A 21586-nucleotide genomic window follows, 5' to 3' on the forward strand; every position below is an offset into this window, starting at 1 on the left:
ATCTCTGGTGTGGACGTTATTCCAAACGGTAACCGACCGAAACAAAACCTCCTGATAGGTGTTATAGATGTGGTTAGTATTCCTGAGCTCTCATCTAAGGGTACCTGCCAAAACCCACACCTGGCATCCAGTTTTGTAAACAGGGTGCTGTAAGAGGGTTTCGCTAAGCTGTCATCATCTGTGGACATTGGATGAATCTCACATGTCTTGTTGAGCTGTGTTAACTCCATGCATATAGGCAGAGTTCCATTTGTTTTGGGACAGGAATCATGGCCGTTGGTTGTATTACAGGAGAGATAATGCCCATTCTTGTCATCTCCTCCAACTGGTCTTGAACTTGGTTTAATAATGGATGGGGTATTTTTCTGGGTGTAAAGATACACACTAGCTTGGCCCCTTCCTTAAGTGTGATTCTATATTCTGTCTTGAGTCTGCCGAGCCCTGTGAATTAAAGGCCTGCTCAGGTCCACAAAAAAAAACCTGACCCGAGCCCAACAGAACCACATCTGACCCGAGCCCGACCCGGCCTGAGTCCTTCCATTTTTTGCTGCACCTGACCCGACCCCATCCGACCATCAGTTAACTTACCTTCTGTTTTTCACTTTGTTGCCGGTCTGCACAAGCTTAAAGTAACTGTAACAAAACCACCTTTCTAGTCCAAAAATTAAATTAACATTGGAGTCACTTACCTGTGATGGAGTGTGTCCGACCCGGCCCGAGCCGAGCCCGAATGCCAGACCCGGAAGTGCAACCCGACCCGACCCGAACCCGACACATGTCGTTGGGTCCTGTTAGGTTCGGGTAGGGTAGCAGGCCTTTACTGTGAATAGCTTTGGGTATTCAGCTTGAAAGCAATTGTTTACCTGTGTTTGCTTGACCTCAATCTTCTTGATCAGATGCAGGTCAAACGTGCTTTTCTACTCAGTAAGGAAAATTCTTGATTATGCAAGACATATAAGGTCTCCATAATTTGTCTCCCTCTATACTGGAGAGTTGCTTGAAGTTTCCCTTTTACTTTCTGTTGTGTCCCACCTGGACCATGCAACTACATATCCACTGATTGTAGGCAATGTTTCATCACCCATAGCTCTTTCTCGGATAGCACAGTGACTCTAGCCCATGTCTAGTTTAAAATTCACCAGTGTCCATTTACGTAGATGTCTGCCATCCAGAATTCTTGGTTTTGGTCATGAATTTCTCCAAGGAAATTTTCTGGTTCTTTGTCCTCTGGATATTGGTGCACTTGATTCACTACTCTTTGCACAAAAGTGTTCTACTTTGCACTCTTGAACAAAGAAATTTTACTCTGGCACATTTTCCTATGAAGTCCAGTCTTATTACTAATTATAACACTCAGATTTACTTGCTGAGCACTGCTTCCATCTGTGGGTTTGCCTGGCTCCACAGCATTGGCACAGTTTCCTAATGTCATGCACCTTTTCACCTGTGTGTGTCTGCTTTTCCACAAAGTGCTTTTCTGACATTGGCTTCACAAACTGCCCAGTCATTGGACTTCCTCTCATCCACGGCTTGTCTTCAGCCTGCAGAATGGCCATATTTTGTTTGCGAACTTCAGGCTGTCTTACAATCTGAATGACCTTTTCGAATGTAAGGTCCTCTTTCAACTGCAAAAGGTCTGACAAGGATTCATCAGCTTGCTGACAACTATTCGGTCCCTTATTAGTTCTGCCTTTAATTTGCTGTATTTGCATCCCTCTGCCAATCTGTACAGATCATTTATATGAGTCTGTGGATTCACCTAACTTCTGTTTGTTAAATTTGGCTCTTTTGAAGAATTGGTGCGAGGATTCAAATATTTATCAAAAGCTTGAAGTACATCTACAAATTTATCAGACATTTCATTTATCCCTTGCTGCTTTATCATGTCGTCTGCAATCACTCCTATTGAATATAAAAGAATCTTCACTTGTTCTACTTCTGATGTGATATGGAGTCGGGAAGCAATCCTAAATTGTAGGAATCTTTTACTCCATAAGGACCAATATTGTACCTGATTAGATCCTTCCTGATAGTGGAAGCTTTCAGGCATTCCCAATTTCAGATCCATTTTTCTTCCAGGGCTTTGTTAGGCTTTTATTTTCTTTATTTTTATTTTTCGCTTATCTCTTTAAATGTTTGAGGCTTTGCTGGAGGTGTTTGTCATCTTTCTGGGGATTTCCTGTGCTTTCTCTCCATGTTCTGGTTGGGTAAAGGCTGCCGACTGTGCCCGACTCCTGAATCACCTTATCGCCCAATCAATCCGGCTCCCTACTTTTTTCCTGACCCAGTGCGCCATTAGCCAAAAATGGGCCTTTTAAAATTCTCTCACCTGATCCTGGAATCACTGGACCAGTGTGTTTTGTTGCAGAGCACCACGCCTCTGCGGTGCCATCTGAAAGGCCGCACAGCTGACTCACCGACCGTCCGCATCTTTTTCGGGTGCGGAGCAGCTCTGGAGCTCATTGCAGTCCGCCGACAAGATCTGTTGTTCTCCTGGTGCTACTTCACAAGGTAAGGAGATCTTCAAATATTCCTGGCCGTTTTAACTGCTGCCTCCATGTTGCATGATGTTGTTATATTTAGTAGTATTGCTGGGGCATTCTGGAGAACATCTCAAACTCAGGATAAGGACAACTAAGAATTATATATTATTATTATTAATAAGAATTTATTATTTGCACAACCCTATGTATACTGTTGTCAAGCCTCCTAAACTAACATCCTTGCTGCTGCTCTCTCTTCTCCCAAACCTAACCTCATGTGACTGTTACATCATCACTCTTACAGTGGGAGGGGTTGGCCTGACTGTCTTCAGCATTAACCCTATATATCCTTATACTACAGATGTAGACCAAGAAGTTATTAGGAGAAAACCCTTTCTGAATGAACCTTTCAGGATATGGATACTATAAAGCAAATTAATTTATAATTTCTTCCTTGAACGAAGCAAACAGTGTTTCAATGAATAAGCTCCAGTAAGACAGTAAAACCTGCCTATAACCGATGATTTGGATATGTTTTCAGCTTTAAGTAGACTCTTAATAGAGGCTGTACATGGAATGGTGATTTATTATTGGAACTAGATGCTGATAGGCAAAATCAGATAATCTGTAAGAGATACTGGGATATATAATAGGCAACATACTGAAGAACATAATGACATAAGAACATAAGAAGTAGGAGCAGGAGTAGATCATTAGGCCCATTGAGCCTGCTCCACCATTCAATACGATCATGGCTGATCTTAGGCTTCAACACCACTTTCCCGCCCACACGTCGTATCCCTTGATTCCCTCTGAGACCAAAAATCTGCCTATCCCTGCCTTAAATATATTCAATGATGAAGCATCCACAACCCTCTGAGGTAGAGAATTCCAAAGATTCGCAACCCTTTGAGTGAAGAAATTTCTCCTCATCTCATTCCTAAATGATCGTCCCCTTATCCTGAGACTGTGCCCCTGTGTTTTAGATTCGCCAGCCAGGGGAAACAACCTCTCAGTGTCTACCCTGGCAAGCTGCTTCAGAATCTTGTAAGTTTCAATGAGATCATCTCTCATTCTTCTAAACTCCAGTGAATATAGGCTCAATTTAGTTTTTTAGTTTAGTTTAGAGATACAGCACTGAAACAGGCCCTTCGGACCACCGAGTCTGTGCCGACCATCAACCACCCATTTATACTAATCCTACTCTAATTCCATATTCCTACCACATCCCCACCTATCCCTATCACCTACCTATAATAGGGGCAATTTATAATGGCCAATTTACCGATCAACCTGCAAGTCTTTGGCATGTGGGAGGAAACCGGAGCACCCGGAGGAAACCCACGCAGACACAGGGAGAACTTGCAAACTCCACACAGGCAGCACCCAGAATTGAACCCAGGTTGCTGGAGCTGTGAGGCTGCGGTGCTAACCACTGCGCCACTCAGCTGATCTCACAGGATGTGGATATACATATAGCAGATGATATGATACTGAGCCAAATCAGAGGGAAAGATCCCTATTTTGATCCCTGGTCTTAACTGCTAGGTTAGCTGTCTCAGTGATTGGGAATGGTTCTACAATTAGTTGCAGTGTCCCTTGACTGTGTAAGGGGAAATACCGGTTATTATTCTTATGGTGGATATTGCACAGGTGAAATACAGATTTAGAGGTCGCATTCCTGATAACAGTCCTGTTATTGCTCTTATTATTGGCCTTCAACAGCATTTCTAAGAATATATTAAAGTAAGTGATGGGAGAGGACAGGATTATGTTTAGCTATGGTCCCCACTTTGGTCAATTAACCTGCCAATGCTCAGGAAGACACATGCTCTGCTTCCACACTCTCACTTAAAGCAATGGGTACAAGTAGTACATTGAGGGGCACAGCCCGCTCTGTACCTGAAGCTTCCTGCAATTGTATTCCCCACTGGGAATGTGGCATTAGCCTTAACCGCCACAGTCACAAATAAAGAATGGCTACTTGGATGAGGTACCAGAGGTATGCCAATGTCAAAGGAATGAACCAGCATGAGTCATGATGAATGGCTTTCATCTACCTCACCCGAGATACTGACGGCTGGCAGTGGAAAATTGCAAGAACGTGGGGAATCTCATCCACCTCTTAGATGCTCAAGCCCTGCCTGACACAATTTGCAATTAATAGGTGCACGACTCGCCCACACCAGAATAGGCAGGTGAGTGTTTACATAGGTAAAGAGTGGTTGTACACCATTTGCTGTTTTCAGGTGGGTATGAGTGGAGCTTTGAGGGCTATTCACAAAATAGCCTGGAATATGTATTGGGGGGGAGGTTGTTATGAGGCCAGGAGAAGCCCTACCCCTCTCTGACTACTGCCTTCAGGCTTAGCATGGCTCGCCTCAATTCTTAGTGTGGCAAACTGCCTGCTAATGTAAGTTTATGACCCTTCGTCAGAAAAGGAGTTTTGACCAATGTTCCCTTTCAGCTGTGCGGCTACGCAGCAACCCGAAAGTCGCCGCACACGTTGTCCCCGTTAAAATACCTCGCAAAGCCACACGAAAAAATTCAATGGGGTTGCGCACTTAAGTAAATCACCGCAAATTGCAAAAAAAAATAGAGGGAACGTCGGTTTTGACGAAAAACCATTGATCAGTAAGTTCGCAGATGACACGAAAATTGGTGGTGTCGTAAATAGTGAGGAGGAAAGCCTTAGATTACAGGACGATATAGATGGGCTGGTAAGATGGGCGGAGCTGTAGCAAATGGAATTTAATCCTGAGAAGTGTGAGGTGATGCATTTCAGAACGACTAACAAGGCAAGGGAATATACAATGGATGGCAGGACCCTAGGAAGCACAGGGGGTCAGAGGCACCTTGGTGTACTTGCCCATGGGGCACGCTGCCTGATGCCACTCCATGCCATTTCGTCTGCTCCCCTCTGCCTCGCAACCTGTCTCCAAGGGCCAGATAAAATCCAGCCAGTTAACTTTCCCTTTGTCCCTCAACAGATGCTGCCTGACCTGCTGAATATTTTCGCCGTTATTTGCATTTATCTTGGATCTTCAGCATCTGCAGTATTTTGCATTTTGTTTCATGATTATTTTGGTGCATGTGTTTGCTTCCTTCTAAAAATATCTAATATTTTGCATTATTTCCCTGCATTTTGTTTTGACAAATATTCATTCTACTTCTGTTGGGTTATAGGGTTAAGTCCTCTCAACTTTTCAATGGAGCTAGGGAGGTAGATTAATGATCTGAGTGGCCGAGAGCATAAGCATTAAAGAGTGATATAATCCTATATTCCTAAAACAAGTAATACATCAAAAGTGGTAAAGCAGAAACAGGCCTGAGTGGAATGAATTTGAACATAGTTCTACCAGTAGGTATAATGAATGTTCAAGGATGTCTTGTGTTGAATTGGAAAGATTTTGAACTGAATAAATCCCTCCATTGTGCCTTTAGTCTGCTCCCTGTTGTATTACAAGTGTATTCTCATATACCTTCATTTAACCGCTCCAATGGCACAGTGTTCAAGCCTAGGGAATAGAAATGAGCCGCAAGATATTCCTGTTTTCAAGGATACAAGTAATAATAATCAGTCATCAGCACTCTGACACTTTACTTACTCTTATCTTACTTTTACAAAGTTTCATGCTGCTATCAATGAGCTGATAAGTGGCAAGTAACATGAATGCCAGGCAATGCCATGTCCAAAAACAGAACATCCCACCATCTCGCCTTGGTGTTCAACGGCATTACCCCATCACTGAATCCCCCACCATCAACATCCTAGGGGGTTACCATTGACCAAAAAATTAACTGCACCAGGCATATAAATACAGTGGCTACAGGAGCAGGTCAGAGGCTGGGAATTCTGCATTGAGTAACTCACCTCCAGACTCCCCAAAGCCTGTCCACCATCTACAAGGCACAAGTTAGGAAAGTGATGAAATACTCTCCACTTGCCTGGATGAGTGCATTTCCAACAACACTCAAGACGCTTGATAACATCCGCTGAATTGGCTCCCCATCCACCACCTTAAACATTCACTCCCTCCACCACCACCAGATAATGGCAGTAGTGTGTACCATCTACAAGATGCACTGCAGCAACTGTTATGACTAAGGTGGGAGGAGTGCATTGTCTTCCTCTAGTTCCACTTCTCTACAGGTCACAACATATATTTAAATGTTTACCTGGTTACTGATATGGCCAATTATATACTCTATTTTTATTAAAATCCACCAACCAGTTTTCTTTAATAAACAAAATTATTAATTTATTATAAAACAAGACATATTCAGTAAAGATGCAAAGCATTAACACACAGATTGAAATATGAAAGTTCCCTTTTAGATTAGCCCAACACACACACACACACACCCCAGTTAAAGAAAAAAAGATGTTTTCTCTGCAGAGATCTCTTTACATAAACGACAAAAAAAAAACTTTGGCCAAATACTTGTTACTTCTTGAAGGAAAGGATAAGATATGGAATGATCTCAGTTGTCCCTTATTCTGGTGTCCATAGATGGCTGTCACTGGGATCTTTTTGAAGTAGTTCTCTTCAGGCGAGTTCAAATGCGCCATCAGGGGTATCAGCTATCACACACTGGATTCTCAGGGTTTCTCAAAGAGGTGAAAAAAGGATGAGCTGGTTGTTTCTCTCTTAACAGGCTCCCCTCCACCCCCCCCCCCCCCCCCCAACAAACTGACTCAAAACAATATCCAAAACAAAACCAACTCTTGACCACCATAAATCTTGACATGTCACTTCTCTGTAAACAATTTCCCCTAGTCACCAAGACTCTTGCTATTTATTTACCTTAAGGCATGTGACATCCAGTAAGGATTTGTTTTTAAACAAAGTTCCCCAAGTCCGTCCCATGATCTTTTTTGAGCAACAAAACCAAAGTCCAGCATCTATGGGATCTCTTCAGTCCCAAATCTCCACAATCTTTAAATACAAGTCCTCAAAAACAATTTTTAAAATGGAAGTATTTTCATAACACAGCTCACCTAGCCTCCTTCAACAGCACTTTCCAAACCTGTGACCACTAACACCTAGAATGACAAGGGCAGCAGACATATGGGAACAACACCAACTGCAATTTCCCTTCCAAGCCACACAGCATCCTAACTTGGAACTATATCGCTGTTCCTTCACTGTCGCTGGCTGAAACTCCTGGATCTCCCTTCATATCAGCACTGTGGATATACCTACACCACATGGAATGCAACTGCTCAAGGACAACAGGGATGGGCAACAAATGCTGCCTTGCCAGCAATGTTCACATTCCATGAATGGATAAAAAAAAGTTTTCACTTGAATTGCTTCACTATGGCCCTCTATTGTTTAATGAACTAAAACCAGTTATTTAAGAATTGGAAGATGTTTTCCTACAGAAGATTTTTTTTGTGGAACGTCATTGAAGGCGGTACAGTGGTGCAGTGACTAGCACTGCAGCCTCACAGCTCCAGCGACCCAGGTTCAATTCTGGGTACTGCCTGTGCGGAGTTTGCAAGTTCTCCCTGTGACCGCGTGGGTTTCCGCCGGGTGCTCTGGTTTCCTCCCACAGCCAAAGACTTGCAGGTTGATAGGTAAATTGGCCATTATAAATTGCCCCAAGTATAGGTTGGGGATGTGGTAGGAATATGGGATTGATGTAGGATTAGTATAAATGGGTGGTTGATGGTCTGCACAGACTCGGTGGGCTGAAGGGCCTGTTTCAGCGCTGTCTCTCTAAATAAATAAATTGTTTATTGTTGTACTCTTCACAGTGATCTCCCTCTGTTCCTCCTCCTTCCTCAGCTTTGATAGATGGAAAGACAACTCCCAAAAGGGCAAGCCACTTGTTAACTGGGCACTAAATGGTGTGCCACAGTGACATGAAGTGACTCCTCTTCTGATTCTTCTATCCTGGTGGGGAAGTGCTTGGCACCCAGTTGGTACTTCCCCATAATGGCATGGTCGAGATTGGAATAACCCCTTGTGAAGACGTCTGTATGTAAACCTGTATTTTCCATTGCCACAGCTTAACCCAATGGAGCACCAGTCAGCTTAATATTCAGAAACAAAGTATGTTGTACTATTTTAAATCCTAACTATCAGTTCATGGAAAAATTATCAAGTGACTAACTGATGTGGCTTGGGAAAATGCTGTGATGTTACTTAGCTCAAAACATAGAAGTAAAATATGGACTAACAATTCACACTTTGCTGTTAACTCTATTATCTCTTAAACAAAACAGGAAATTTACTGTTTTATATCCCTTGTCAGAAGTTTCCATAGAAACTGGCAATGTCACTTACAGTTAGCTGTAAAGGCTTCTCTTCTTTTGATGTTCTGTTCTCCCTTTTGTTTTGCATTTATCTTAGTCTTGAAGTCCCAGTTGAGCTTAACAACATGCTTTCTGGGTGTGAATGTTCACAGACTGGGATTGGACTCTGGTCTATACCATAGTGTAGTGCATCATTGGACCATTGTCTGAGTGAAGGCTACTTCTTAGTCTGGAAATGTAGACAAATCCCACCCACTGAATGAGAACGTTGACAGCAGGAAATAGATATTAACTATTTTACATTTTTGCCATGACCTCAGGACATCCCAAAGTACTTTACAGCAAAGAGTTTAGATTAGATTAGATTAGAGATACAGCACTGAAACAGGCCCTTCGGCCCACCGAGTCTGTGCCGAACATCAACCACCCATTTATACTAATCCTACACTAATCCCATATTCCTACCAAACATCCCCACCTGTCCCTATTTTTCCCTACCACCTATCTATACTAGTGACAATTTATAATGGCCAATTTACCTATCAACCTGCAAGTCTTTTGGCTTGTGGAGGAAACCGGAGCACCCGGAGAAAACCCACGCAGACACAGGGAGAACTTGCAAACTCCACACAGGCAGTACCCGGAATCGAACCTGGGTCCCTGGAGCTGTGAGGCTGCGGTGCTAACCACTGCGCCACTATGCCGCCCTTGCGGCACAGTCATTATTGTTACGTAGATAAACATGACAGCCAATTTACACACAGGAAACAAATAAATTCTAAAGGGTTCAGGAGCAGAGTGACCTGGGCGTAGATGTGCACAAATTATTGAAGGTGGCAGGGCAGGTTGAGAAAGTGGTTAAACAAGCATATAGGATCCTGGGCTTTACAATTAGGGATACGGAGTACAAGAACAAGGAAGCTATGATAAACATGTATTTTAGCCTCATCTGGAATATGATATCCAGTTCTGGGCACCACACTTTCAGAAGGATGTGAAGGTATTAGGGAGGGTGCAGAAAAGATTCACGAGAATGGTTCCAGGGATCAGGAATTTCAGTTATGTGGATAGACTGGAGAAGTTGGGGCTGTTCTCCTTGGAGAAGAGACTATTAAGAGGAGGTTTGATAGAGGTGTTCAAAATCATGAAGGGTCTGGACAGAGTAGATTGGGAGAAACTGTTCCCACTGGCCAAAGGATCCAGAACCAGAGGACACTGATTTAAGGTGATTGGCAAAAGAAGCTACAGCGCCATGAGGAAAACTTTTTTACCCAGTGAGTGGTTAGGATCTGGAAAGGTGGAGGCGGTTTCAATTAATGCCTTCAAAACAGACCTGCATAATTATCTGAAGAGAAAAAAATTGCAAGGCTACAGAGAAAAAGCAGGGGAGTTGGACTAGGTGAGTTGCTCTCGCAGAGAGCCAGCACTGATATAATGGGCTGAATGGCCTCCTTCTGTGCTGCAACCATTCTATGATTCTAGTTTAGGGGGTGCCGCAGAACACACAAACACAGGGCCTTGTTTACTGTTTCAACCAAAAGACTGCACCTCCCATATTGGAGCACTCCCTCCATACTGCACGGAAGTGTTAGCTTCTGCTACATCCATAGGTCCAAAGTGAATCTTGAACCCACAATCTTCAGACTCAAAGACAAGAGTGACACCAACTGAGCCAAACAGGCATTTTGGAATTTAAAAAATAAAAATGGGCTATATGAATATGGAAAATGAATGAAAAAGTGAATGGATTTAAAATTGAAAGACATTTAGTTGTACAGCAGATGGTTGAATTGTTTCTCTAAATGGGAGTTTGCTAATATTGGAGTTTATGAAGTTCTATATAAATTTATTTCTGTAGATTTTAATCCAGCACAGCCATTAATGACAGTGATTTATTTGTTAAATCAATTCTTTCTAAACAGTCATCTGGCAAGAATTACTATGGTTATGACTTATCTAAAAATGTGTGTTTAAACCATACCTTATTTACACATCTATATGGAAATGGAAGGATTAATCATCCAAAACATTTTGCTGATTCGCCTGAAATGCAAGCTATAGTTCATCGGAACAATCATACTAAATTCTGTACCTTGATAAGTTGTTTTCTCTGCCAATCGTACATTTTAGTGAAAGCATGCAAGATAATCACGCACCAATAGAAAACAAATGATGTGTTCTGATCCTTCATAAATCCATCCAAAATCAATAAGTTTAAACTGGGGGCTTTTGTTGAACAAATCAATAGGAACATTACTGATGTTACTGATTGTTCTAAGGACTGAATATAGGTCAGAGATTCAATTGCATTCGGTAATAGGACCATGACCTAGATCAGTCTTCCTTCTGATGGCCAGGGATTTATCAGCTGATATTTTTCTTGTACTTGACATGTGGTCTGGGCAAGTCAAATTACATCCACTTACTCCAGTCCGCAACACAGTTTTGTAAAGGCCAAATATCAGTCATGAACACTCAAGCAAGGCAAAACAGATCAATTTAACTTCACAGTAAAAGATTTTCAGTCACACCCTTGTGTTACAGTGGTATAGTGGTTAATCCAGAGGCCTAGACTAATAATCTTTTTAGCTTGCCGAGGAATTCTATCTAATTTATATCTAAGTTTTTAATTCTGTTGTGATACTCACCTTTTTAGAGAAAGGACATGTTCTCACAGCTTCCTTTATGAACTCTTTGAGGAAACTGTCAGTCGGAATGTTTAATATTTTGTATCCACAGCATTTGCAGGTTTTACTTGTTATTGTAATATTTTGGACAATAGCAATTTCAGATACTATGAAAAAAAATGGCACATCATTTCTCCACCCCCCCCCCCCCCCCCCTTCCACCTCGAGTGTATCACAGAATTGTTACAGTGCAGAAGGAGGCCATTCGGCCCATCATGTCCTCACCGGCTCTCTATTAAGTCATTCAATTGGTCCATCATCCCTTTTTTCTTATTAGTATGTTCTCCTGAGGGGTCATTCAGGGTTGGCTGTTTTCACTAGTCTCTAATGGTTTCTCATTGGTAGTTTACTGGGCACTTTCCTTACTTTTGATTCATGTTTTCCAGACTTCTTTCAATTCTCATTTGCTAAAATTATACTTTGATCCAATCAACAAGGCATGATGGAGAAAGGGTGACTGTGAATGAATAATGTGACACTTACTCTGGGGGGAATTTTCCCAGCCCCTTGGAGATGGGTATGGAGGCGGGGAGGGTTGGGAACATTTTAAAAAGGTGCATCGAGGTGGCTTTTTCCAGGGATGGGCTGCGTGCCCAGCAGCAATTGGCCATTTTCACACCAATTAACTGGCATTTCCGAGGGTGATGGCAGTTTGCTGAAGGTGCACTGGACCCCCACTGTATCTGCAGCCTGTCCCCTCACAGGAGGCAAGAGCACAGCAGGAGGTCGAAGCACCATGAGAAGAATATGCAATTATCATTAAAATGAGCATCTAGGCTTCATTGAGCACATCCACAGGCAAATACTTTCAAGTGGAAGCATGCAGATGGATCCACCTGATAGTTCTGAGCATTAGCATTTGTCTGCTGGTTCCGGCATTAGTAACGTGCCTCCATTTTGTGGCACCCTCACTCTCTCCGTTCACCGGAGCAGCACACACCATTCTTAGTGGAGTTGCCAGCCGCCCTTCCCTTTGGCCACTCCGGCACTCCCATGCCCAGTGCCCACCAGAGTTGGCTTCTTAATTGGCTGCCTCCGTGAAGATCACACCCAATACCCCACCGCTCGCTCTTCTGGGTTCCCAACCTGGAATTCATCCCAACAGTGGAATTGACACTCTCGTGGCAAAATTCAACCCAAGTGACTGATAAAGGATGTGATATTACAAAGGGATATTACGAAATGTGATATTACGAGGGAGCAGTACCTCAGGACATGCGCGATGCCAATATCATCACCCTCTATAAAAACAAAGGTGACCGCGGTGACTGCAACAACTACCATGGAATCTCCCTGCTCAGCATAGTGGGGAAAGTCTTTGCTCGAGTCGCTTTAAACAGGCTCCAGAAGCTGGCCGAGCGCGTCTACCCTGAGGCACCATGTGGCTTTCGTGCAGAGAGATCGACCATTGCCATGCTGTTCACCCTTTGTCAGATACAGGAGAAATGCCGCGAACCACAGATGCCCCTTTACATTTTTTTTTAGATTGGAGATACAGCACTGAAACAGGCCCTTCGGCCCACCGAGTCTGTGCCGAACATCAACAACCCATTTATACTAATCCTACACTAATCCCATATTCCTACCAAACATCCCCACCTGTCCCTACATTTCCCTACCACCTACCTATACTAGTGACAATTTATAATGGCCAACTTACCTATCAACCTGCAAGTCTTTTGGCTTGTGGGAGGAAACCGGAGCACCCGGAGAAAACCCACGCAGACACAGGGAGAACTTGCAAACTCCACACAGGCAGTACCCGGAATCGAACCCAGGTCCCTGGAGCTGTGAGGCTGCGGTGCTAACCACTGCACCACTGTGCCGCATTGCTTTCATTGATCTCACCAAAGCCTTTGATCTCGTCAGCAGACATGGTCTCCTCAGACTACTAGAAAAGATCGGTTGTCCACCAAAGCTACTAAGTATCATCACCTCATTCCATGACAATATGAAAGGTACAATTCAGCAGAGCGGCACCTCATCAGACCCCTTTCCTATCCTGAGCGGCGTGAAACAGGGCTGTGTTCTTGCACCCACACTGTTTGAGATTTTCTTCTCTCTGCTGCTCTCACATGCATTCAAGTCTTCAGAAGAAGGAATTTTCCTTCACACAAGATCAGGGGGCAGGTTGTTCAACCTTGCCCGTCTAAGAGCGAAGACCAAAGTACGGAAAGTCCTCATCAGGGAACTCCTCTTTGCTGACGATGCTGCTTTAACATCTTACACTGAAGAGTGTCTGCAGAGTCTCATCGACAGGTTTGCGGCTGCCTGCAACGAATTTAGCCTAACCATCAGCCTCAAGAAAACGAACATCATGGGACAGGACGTCAGAAATGCTCCATCCATCAATATCGGTGACCACACTCTGGAAGTGGTTCAAGAGTTCACTTACCTAGGCTCAACTATCACCAGTAACCTGTCTCTAGATGCAGAAATCAACAAGCGCATGGGAAAGGCTTCCACTGCTATGTCCAGACTGGCCAAGAGAGTGTGGGAAAATGGCGCACTGACACGGAACACAAAAGTCCGAGTGTATCAAGCCTGTGTCCTCAGTACCTTGCTCTATGGCAGTGAGGCCTGGACAACGTATGTCAGTCAAGAGCGACGTCTCAATTCATTCCATCTTCGCTGCCTCCGGAGAATACTTGGCATCAGGTGGCAGGACCGTATCTCCAACACAGAAGTCCTCGAGGCAGCCAACATCCCCAGCTTATACGCACTACTGAGTCAGCGGTGCTTGAGATGGTTTGGCCATGTGAGCCGCATGGAAGATGGCAGGATCCCCAAAGACACATTGTACAGCGAGCTCGCCACTGGTATCAGACCCACCAGCCATCCATGTCTCCACTTTAAAGACATCTGCAAACGCGACATGAAGTCCTGTAACATTGATCACAAGTCGTGGGAGTCAGTTGCCAGCGATCGACAGAGCTGGTGGGCAGCCATAAAGGCGGGGCTAAAGTGTGGCGAGTCGAAGAGACTTAGCAGTTGGCAGGAAAAAAGATAGAAGCGCAAGGGGAGAGCCAACTGTGTAACAGCCTCGACAAACAAATTTTTCTGCAGCACCTGTGGAAGAGTCTGTCACTCTAGAATTGGCCTTTATAGCCACTCCAGGCGCTGCTCCACAAACCACTGACCACCTCCAGGCACTTACCCATTGTCTCCCGAGACAAGGAGGCCAAACAGAGATTACAAAGTAGGATGTATCCACAGTTGTAAGGCTTTTAATATATTAAACATATTTGGATATTTAAATTAGGATCATGGAATCACACAGCACAGGAGTAGGCCGTTCAGCTATTTTAATACACAATGTCAATCAGTAATGTGGAAGTAGATTGGACCACAGGCTAGACAATCAGTGGTAAGATGGGATGTGTTCCCCAAACATTTCTGAGTAGATTAGTAATAAACAGTGGTGAGTTTTATCTAATTTATTACACAAGAAAGAACATTTGACAGGAGTTATTCCGCAAGAGCAAGACAATTTACTTTGTCTCAGAGGCAAATGCAAAGTATCATTGGCTCTGTTTAGAGCTAGCATCATTGAAGCATTAAGATAACAGCCATTATTATCCTTTTTTATTCAGAAAAAAACCCTATGAATAAACCAACACTTCATTTGGACGTATTACATTGAAACTGTCTTCAACAGTTCTGTTGACTGCATGAATAAAGAGACAATAACCCTTCTATAGGACTTCAGCTTTCATTCAACATTACAGTGTAAGTCAGGTTTACTGAAAATTTATTCTCAAATATAATTGTGTTTAAGAGTTAACAATCTAAAAAATATAGGAATGTGTAAGCCTAAACAGATCTTGGGAAGGATTTGGTCATTAAAAGATTTTTCAAGGTATTAAGGGGAGCAGAAAGGGTAGATAGAGAGAAACAATTTCTACTGGATGGGGACATAGTCTAAAAATTAGAGCCAGACCCTTCAGGAGTGAAATTAACAAACACTTCTTCACCAAAGAGTGGTAGACGTTTGGAACTCTCTTCCACAAATGGTGCTAGATCAATTGTTAATTTGACATACGAGCATATGAATTAGGAGCAGGAGTGAGATTGATAGATTTTTGTTAGCCAAAGTTATTAAGGGATATAGGGCACAGGCAGGTATATGGTGTTAAGTCTCAAATTAGCCATGATCTCATTGAATGGCTCAAGTGGCTAAGTGCCTACTCCCCTATGCTCCTATTATTTACACCCAGTTAGAGTTATTGGGGTAATTTTGAATTTGGGTCAATGGAAATGAAAATTGTGGAAAGATGTAAAATGAACAGCTTGAATTAATATTGTCCATTTAAAACTATTGCTCAAAGTCAAAATTACCCTCATTGATACAGGAAAGCAAGATGATCGATCCCAATGCCTATTAATAACAATGCTAATGGCATTACCCTTTTGGACTATTGCATTAATAAGACGTATAGAACATGTTTACTTCATATAATCTCTACACTTCTACACTAGATATACGTTAATTTTTACCAGAGTTTTACATTGCTTGTTCAAAAGTTATAGCTATCTGAGGTCTTAAAGAAATAAGCATGAGTTCCTTCATTGTGAGTACAGCTTGTCATTTTCTCAGACATCAGCTGCCCAATAATTACTTTGACTAGTTTATAGAATTATAGAAGGCCGTGCCTTCGGCTGCCTCAGCCCTAAGCTCTGGAATTCCTTGCTTAAATCTCTCTACCCATCGACCTCTCTTTCCTCCTTAAAATCTATCTCTTTGACCAAGCTTTTGGTCATCTGCCCTAATATCATCTTATGCGGCTTGGTGTCAAATTTTGTTTGCTAATCACTGCTGTGAAGCACCTTGGGGCTTTTATTATATTAACATGCAAGTTGTTGTTGTTATTGTGCAGTACACATGCCGTTTCAGATCAAATTGAACCACCGGTTCTTAACCAGCAGTGCTGGTGGATTCCTGGAGTGGAAATCACCGTACCACAAATAGCTTTTACAATGTTAATGGTTTCTGATAAGTCAGCATTTGAAAAAAGCAATTTCTATTAGCCAGCACACTGCCCTTCTTTGTATTTTACTGCTTTAAAAGATGTGCTTTTATAAATAGCTTTGAGGTTTAGCATGGGTTGTAAGCTCTTAAATAAATTAGATTAATCTCAGTGTTCAGAACAATGGAGAGAACATCCACAGCTTTAATTCTCATAAGTTTTCTAGTAGTTGGTTTAAGCAGAGAAGCAAGTAATTTATTGTGTCGCTGTCTAATTAGACATTAGGGTGGAAATGTCACGTTCAGCACTCTATTTCTTACCTTCAAAAACACACACTTTTGTGGAGCTACTTTTTTAGTATAACATGTAGTTATCAGTTTGTCAAAGGCTTTGAGAACTTTATGTATAATTTCTTCAGAGAGTCTGCCTCCAGCAGCTAATTATAGTTAAGGGGTCAGGTTCAGAGCTGGGTAAATGTCATGCCTGTAAGAATCAAGTCAGATTTAATTCTTGATATTGACATGGAGATGACCTAATTCATTCTGTGGATAATTAATATTAGCCTCTTATTAGTAACAATGCTACTAAGTAAGTCTGAGACTGGATTAAGAATTCTGTTTTTAGACTTCTAAGGGACTTAATGCATCTATGTGCAGGATGCTACTAAGTATTTTAATTCATGGTGTTCGCTGAGGACCTGAGTTCCAGAAATAGCACATTCTGCATCCACATAAAAGTGCAATCAAAATGCCCAATGGAAGTGATCACACAATGGTCTACCCATTGACTCAACTAGTACACTGTAACAGAAATATGGACTGTGTGCATTGGGGGCAATTAATATAAAAAAATATAAAAGTTGAGTTGAACTGATCACCAAAAGGATGGATAGGGATGGATGATGAATGGAAGAGGTTGAAAAATGACAAATGATTCATCAAAATGCACAATATAGACGCAGTTAGTCTACTAGCGATCATACTCTCAACGTAATGGATGATTTGAGGGTTGACAGTTTACCAAAACTTTGATAAATTAGGACTACAAAATGGCGGTTGAAGAGTAAAAGGGATTATCTTTCTTAGGGACAGCATGAACTCCAAGAAATCTCTAAGAATAAGGATATTCAAAAGCAGGCAATGGGTGTGATTGATCTGGTCATAATGGCAATTTGTGGCAAGGAACAAGTCAACCAATAGTCAGTGTTCCTCTCTCAGATAATCCTGTTAAGAAGAAAGGAATATGGTGGGTACCTTTGAAATTACTAAAGCACCATGATAATAACTTCAGCTGGCATATCACCAGTGCATTTTCGAATGAAATTCATTCCTATTGTAGAAAATAACTCAATTCAATAATGGGCATTTGCACAGAGGCAATAGATCCCAGAATGGGGCACGTGACTGTAGCTTGTCATTACTTATTGCTGCAAGGTTAAAGGGACATTGGTTGATTCACTTCATTGACCACTCCCACTAATATTCATAACCTGTAAAAGGAAATACTTTACAGATACCAGATTGAACATTAGAGGAAGGCTGTACTTCAGTCAAGATCTTGGAACAGGCAAAATTCTTCAGCACCTCACATTCCTTCTGATGTTGGTGAAAGACTTTGACATTTTCTAAAATGTCTCTGTGATGGCTGCAGGCCTGATGTATAATGGCACACACGTCTGCGAATTCTTATGCAGTGACTTTCAGTAATACAAACACATAAGCAACAATAAGGCAAATTGCAATTGATTCTGAAGTGCCTGTAATGGAGACCTTTTACACACTTGGAAAGCAACACAAAAGCCACCCAACGCACAGAACATTTGTAAAGGTGAGAACCCAGCTGTGAAGTGCCGCGGTCAGATTAACTGCTAACTGTTAATCTACAGCAACAATGGGTGGAAATTTCCTGGCTCCACAGAGGTGGGTTTGGAGGCTGGACCGCGTGCAAAACCTGGAGATAGCACATCGGGTCACTGATGGTCTGGGCGGAGGTGTTGTCAATGTGGCAGTGGCTACGTGCCCAGCAGCAACCAATTAGGGTCACTTGCGGGACTAATTGAGGGCAAGATGCCACCGCCACTAGGATCTTCCCGATGTCGGATGGATCCCCCGCTGAGGCCAAAGCCCAGCAGGCACCTGGAGGCGGCCTCGCAGTGGCAAGCCGTAGGCATCACAGCTCCTCTATATTCCTCCTATCACAGAGCCGCTAGGATCAGAGGGCCACAGCTGCAGCCACGAGCAATGCCGTGGAAGTGTTTCCCCTCTAGAATGATGGCCAACAGCTGTAGCCATTTTTTATTTTCAACTTTGCCGAAGTATTCAGAGACCGCCTCCATTTTGAGGCACTCTCGCGGTCTCTTGCCTGCCTCAGCATCGCTTTCCTGGTAGGGCTACCTGCTGCCCACAGCTTCAAGCACTCTGATTGGGCATGCTACCTCAGGAACCCACCCGCCATCCTTAATTGGATTGTGAATGCGGGCGCAGCTTCTTAATCGGCTGCCTCCCGGAAGATACCCCCCGCCAGCACGTTTCTGACCCTTGCAGGGTCAGGATCCAGAAATGGTCCTGACTCCTGAAATTTTTCAGAGTGCAAAAGATTTCGCCCAATGAGTGCTATCGATCCCAAAAAGGTTCTTTAGCATAATTTTCCTCCCCTGAGTCTTGTGCATCACAAAGTAACAAATATTAAGCCATTTTAAGAAGGAAAGAAAATCTTGCATTTATTTAGTGCCTTCCGCATCCTTAAGACATTCCAAAGCGCTTTATTGCCAATGAAGTACTTTTTGAAGTATAGTCACTATTGCAATGTAGGAAACATGGCTGCCAGTTTGCGTACAGCAAGCTCCCATAACTAGCAATGAGATAATAACCAGATAATCTGTTTTAGTGATGTTGGTTGAGGGATAAAATTGTCTAGGCCACTGGGGAAAACAACTATGCCCTTCTTCCAAATAGCATCATGGGATCTCTTTACAACCATCTGAGAAGACAGACAGAGGCTCAGTTTAACGTGTTATCTGAAAGGCAGCACCTCTGACAGTGTAGCACTCCCTCGGTAGTGCATTCGAGTGGCAGCCTAGATTTTGTGCTCAAGGCTTTAGAAACATTTTAACATGTAGCGGCAATTCTGTGTCCACTATGGTTCTTGCCTCATTAGCACCACTACTGAGTAAGAAATTGCATTCTATGGCAAGTCATTAAAACTTGAAAAACAAGTCTCATGCCTGACTTTTTATGAAGTGTGAAACGCCATGCCCTAGATGGTAATTCCCCACTAATGGACTTCAGCAAACCTATACATCTTTTGTTCTGTGCTGTAAGAGTATTAACTCACTACTTTAGCCTCTACACGTCAGCAGTGTGTGTGGTTATAGAATCAGAATCATAGAACAATACACCATAGCAGGAGGTCATATGGCCCTTGAATCTGCTCCGGTTCTTTTGAAGAGTAATCCAGTTAGACCCACTCTCCCACTTTTTCCCCATACCCCTGCGATTCTTTATGCTTCACGCATTTATCCAATTCCCTTTTGAAGGCGACTATTGAATCTGTATCCTTCACGCTATCAGGCAGCGCATTCCAGATCCTAACCACCTGTAGATCTTTTAAAAAAAATTCCTCATCTTTTGCCAATCTTAAATATTATGCTTCGACAGTTATTTTTTCACTTCTCTATTTTCTGTCTGCGTTATAACTTACTTAGGACAACTGAATTAGTTGCAAAACTCACATCCACTGCATGAACATGAGAACATTTATTTTATAAGACAATGTCCTCAACACTTGCTGGGTTTGGCCTTTGTAGCTGAGATTCCACTGCCAGCTGCATCTGTGGATTTTTAAAGGTTCTGTCACATAATGCAGGAAAATATAAGGATCAAATAGTCAACAGCTCTTAATCAGCACTCAAATGTCAAATTTTGTGAGCACATTCTTAAACACAGTTAGTGTTGGCAAATTTGTTTTTAACTCACAACTTGATTTCTTTTCGTACAAGGTTTATCGATCAAAATGAAGATGACTTTTTTTTTTACTATGCAGTAATAACTAATAAAAATTCTGTTTTACTTTGATGAGGCCACTTGATAATGGAGCAGCTTCAAATGCCTGGCATGTTACCATGGCAATGGGATCCAACTGTAGAATAAAAAATGGTGGGGGAAATATTGGGGAAAGACTTTTCCTGCTTGTTATCCATGACCAAATCTGAAAGGGTTCTTTATACTCATATTTAGGGATTTTTTTTTACAATGAATAAAGCAAATCTCTCTCTAGGTGATTTAGTGTGAATAACAATTCTGCTGAAAACATAACTCTGCTGCTGGTTTTACATTCAAGATCTACCATCTTCAATACAACACCTAACTCTAGCAATTTTCCTTCAGAAAAATGACTTGCTTACCTTTCTGGTGTTCCTCGCGCACCACAGGATGGGTGAAAGAATCCAACTTATAGGCTTCTGGAAATACCACGCTGCAACCATCCACCAGGAAAAAAAATGCATCCTGTGTGACATTCTCCACAATTTTCATCAAAATTTTCTGCAAAAGCGTTTTGATTCTGCTTGGACCATCTTTGAATAATTATACCCTGGTTGAGAAACTTGCCACATGGGTCACAAATTAGGTCACAAATGCACAGCACACAGAATCTGCCGTCATAGCTTTTCTACATCAAGTCATTATTATTCTGATATTAAGGCTTCAGTTTATTAGATAGTCCAGGAGTTATTTGTCTTCATGCATGAATGAGCTTTATTCAAAACCTGTTTATACTGGAAAAAGCTACTGAAAGTACAACAAAACTTTGGATTCAACACAATGATTCATGAAGTGAACTATTATTAGAAATGAGCAGTTGCGAAGAAAATGCAGTTTAATTCTGTTTGGTAGTTCAACGTGTGCCAATATTAGGCAAATAAATTGGAGCCAATAAAATTTAGGACCCTATGCCACAAGATATGTCAACATACTAACTCAACAGAAGTTCTCCGAGTCTCCGTCATATCTGTTCTGACAATGCCACCTTCTACACCACTGCTTCCAATATGTCTTCATTTTTCAACTAAGGATTCCCCCAGCCACCACCCCCCCTCCGCCGCGCCCCCCACCCCCACCCCACCCTCCTGTCACGGTTGACAAAGCCCTCGATCATGTCCTTCTGTTTTTCCGCACTTCTGCTCTC

The 21586-nt window shown here is 42.5% G+C and overlaps 1 protein-coding gene across 1 annotated transcript in view; it reads right to left on the reverse strand.

Annotated features, from left to right (window-relative positions):
* npas2 (neuronal PAS domain protein 2) overlaps positions 1 to 20858 on the reverse strand; it is a 192827-nt gene extending 171969 nt beyond the window's left edge. The window contains exon 1 of the mRNA XM_068047915.1: positions 20805 to 20858. The gene's annotated coding sequence lies outside the window, so the exon portion shown is untranslated. The remainder of the gene's footprint in view (positions 1 to 20804) is intronic.
* Between the last annotated feature and the right edge of the window lie 728 nt (positions 20859 to 21586).

The sequence above is a fragment of the Heterodontus francisci genome, chromosome 15 (genome assembly GCF_036365525.1).
Source record: "Heterodontus francisci isolate sHetFra1 chromosome 15, sHetFra1.hap1, whole genome shotgun sequence".
NCBI lineage: Eukaryota > Metazoa > Chordata > Chondrichthyes > Heterodontiformes > Heterodontidae > Heterodontus > Heterodontus francisci.